The 3,096-nt window shown below is 40.6% G+C and overlaps 1 non-coding gene across 1 annotated transcript; it reads right to left on the bottom strand.

Moving 5' to 3' along the window:
- Positions 1-2,770: 2,770 nt before the first annotated feature.
- On the bottom strand, positions 2,771-2,842 carry trnaq-uug (transfer RNA glutamine (anticodon UUG)). Its single transcript has one exon. It is a non-coding gene; the product is annotated as a tRNA-Gln (tRNA).
- Between the last annotated feature and the right edge of the window lie 254 nt (positions 2,843-3,096).

Genomic DNA, 3,096 nt, shown 5'->3' with positions numbered 1-3,096 from the left:
ACTCAATCCGAATGACTTCTTCAGTCAGGAAGAGACTGAAGAAGTCATTCGGATTGAGTGACGAAACGTATCTCTACTACAAACTTGTGTCCAGATGAACTGATTCAACTTTGTAGAATTGTGTACCTGGATTATTGACCATGCATCAACAGACATGTTTTATATGTTTATATGTTGGTGCGGATTATTTGAGAACAATTTCTTTTGAAGCTTGGCTTAAATGCACACTCCTTCGATTCAGTTGAATGATTTTATTTTTTTATATGTGGGCCACTTATGGCACACATGTAGGTAACACTGCCACATCTCTACCAGAAGTGGACCACATCTGTTTTGGAACTTGTGGGCCATATGACTTTTTTTATATGTGGGCCACTTATGGCACACATGTGGGTAACACTGCCACATCTCTACCAGAAGTGGACCACATCTGTTTTGGAACTTGTGGGCCATATGACTTTTTTTATATGTGGGCCACTTATGGCACACATGTGGGTAACACTGCCACATCTCTACCAGAAGTGGACCACATCTGTTTTGGAACTTGTGGACCATATGAGTTTTTTTATATGTGGGCCACTTATGGCACACATGTGGGTAACACTGCCACATCTCTACCAGAAGTGGACCACATCTGTTTTGGAACTTGTGGGCCATATGAGTTTTTTTATATGTGGGCCACTTATGGCACACATGTGGGTAACACTGCCACATCTCTACCAGAAGTGGACCACATCTGTTTTGGAACTTGTGGACCATATGAGTTTTTTTATATGTGGGCCACTTATGGCACACATGTGGGTAACACTGCCACATCTCTACCAGAAGTGGACCACATCTGTTTTGGAACTTGTGGGCCATATGAGTTTTTTTATATGTGGGCCACTTATGGCACACGTGTAGGTAACATTGCCATATCTTTGCCAGAAGTGGACCAGATGTGTTTTGGGGCATGTGGGCCAAATGTGTGTTTTCAATATGAGGGCCACCTTTGGCTCACATGCAGTTTGCCAGTCCCGACAGTGGGCCAGCAATGCCATATCTCAGCCAGGAGTGGCCCACATCCGTATGCTATCTGGGGTGGGTCCTTCTTTACTTGTCAGTGTGGTACGTTAATTACATTTACATTTTCAGCATTTAGCAGACGCTTTTATCCAAAGCGACTTACACATTGAGCAATTGAGGGTTAAGGGCCTTGCTCAGGGACCCAACAGTGGCAACTTGGTGGTAGCGGGGCTTGAACCGGGAACCTTCTGTTTACTAGTCCAGTACCTTAACCACTGAGCTATCACTGGCCCATTTATCTTATCTCATTATTAATTATCTCACAAATCACTTCTCAGTTTTAAAGTTCAAAGGCAGCAGCATCTTTTAGATCAGAACAGCTATTAACACAAAATATCACTAAAGAGGAAATCCTGAAGACAGCAATGTAAATATTTTATTTAAATACAAGCTTTAGTAAAGTTACATAGTTGACCCATGGTAAAAAAGAACCTCACAGCTCAGCACAATGGTTAAACTGCACAACCCAACAAGTTAAAATAACCCATCATGTGTTCTGTCCAATATTTACACAGTACTGGTTTGCCAAATAATAAATTTCCACCTGCATTCAGCCTTTTCTTTCCTGTGTACCAAAAACAGTCGCCAGTGCAGGTCTACAACACGTTACAAAAACATTTGGGACACTTTATTTTTGCTTTCTTTATCTTGCTGGTCACGTTGTATTGAAACTAAAATAAATAAATAAAAACTTAAAATTGAAAAGCAAGTGTTTAGGTTCATTCATCATCTTAACACATATTACAAACTAATCAAGCTCGTCAAATTTCAGACATTGTTCACGTAAACAAAAATCTCAAGTGGAAGCACAAGGTGATTCATTTAATTATAGACGGTGCTGTTTATGGTTTTACACTTAAAAAATGAACAGTTAAAAATAACAACAAACACGACAACAACAATTTAATAATAATGTCACAAATCTGTACCCAAGCAACAAGCTGTAATTTATCTAGCACCACTAGATGGGAACGATCTCTGTACAACAGTTTAAACTTCACTTTAAAAGTCAGTTCAGTGTGTTTTACTGTAGTAAGAATAGCTCCACATGTTTTGTACGTAGTGTTTATGGTATTTAAGCTGGATGGATAGATGGAAGTTAACATGTAATCTAAGGTGATTCTTAAGTTTATTCGCTGCTGTTGGCTTATAAAGTTTTACTGAACAAACTGGATCGTATTTTGGCACTGATGTACCGTCCTGAATGGTGATCTGCTTGGTTGACACAGCTAGCACAAGTAATCGTGGTCTACACCCCACAAGCGCTCTGTTGTACTTGCACATGCGCTGAACGCTACCATCCTGATACTGCTAATGTTTCTAAACTTGAAACTCACGCCAGCTCCCAAATGAAACTTACCATTTGCTGAGTAAATGAAGTCAAAAAGAAAAATACACAGACAACTTCAGACTTTTACATCTCAGAGTTTTTAAACTTATGTGATTGTAATTCTGAGGTAATTTAGAAGTTTTAGGAAGTAAATAAAAGTAATTTTAGTTAAACATTGCCACCCAAGTATCAAAATAACAAACTATTCCACTGTTGGAAAACTGCACTGAGTTAAGTTTAGGACCCAGTTGGTCGGTAGATGGCGCTGTAAACAATGATTTGCCTTTTGGTGTTACAATTCGGCATAGAGCAGTCACATGTGGAACACTATTGTCTACTCGGCACTGATAACAGTGTTATTACTTAAATAAAACCAGGTTCCACCGAGATGTGAACTCAGTTCACTGGATTCAAAGTCCAGAGTGCTAACCATTACACCATGGAACCACACAGTGAGGTCTTATTTAAGCCCAAAAGTTAATAATTACCCAGCTCGCACGATAGATCTGGGCCGATTCCGGCTCCGGTTCGGCAGTGTCGGCTGTCTGTTGGCTCGGCACCCCACATCTGGCCCGAATATGGCTGCATGTCGGCACTGTCGGCTGACTGAGACTCGGCTACATTGCGGCACCCCGCATCTGGCCCGATTATGGCTGCATGACGGCTGACTGAGACTCAAAGCAACTTTTTTTTATCCAATT

The sequence above is a fragment of the Trichomycterus rosablanca genome, chromosome 14, assembly GCF_030014385.1.
Source record: "Trichomycterus rosablanca isolate fTriRos1 chromosome 14, fTriRos1.hap1, whole genome shotgun sequence".
Lineage (NCBI taxonomy): Eukaryota > Metazoa > Chordata > Actinopteri > Siluriformes > Trichomycteridae > Trichomycterus > Trichomycterus rosablanca.
Note: the sequence above shows the minus strand (reverse complement) of the source record. Positions and strands in the feature narration are given on the sequence as shown.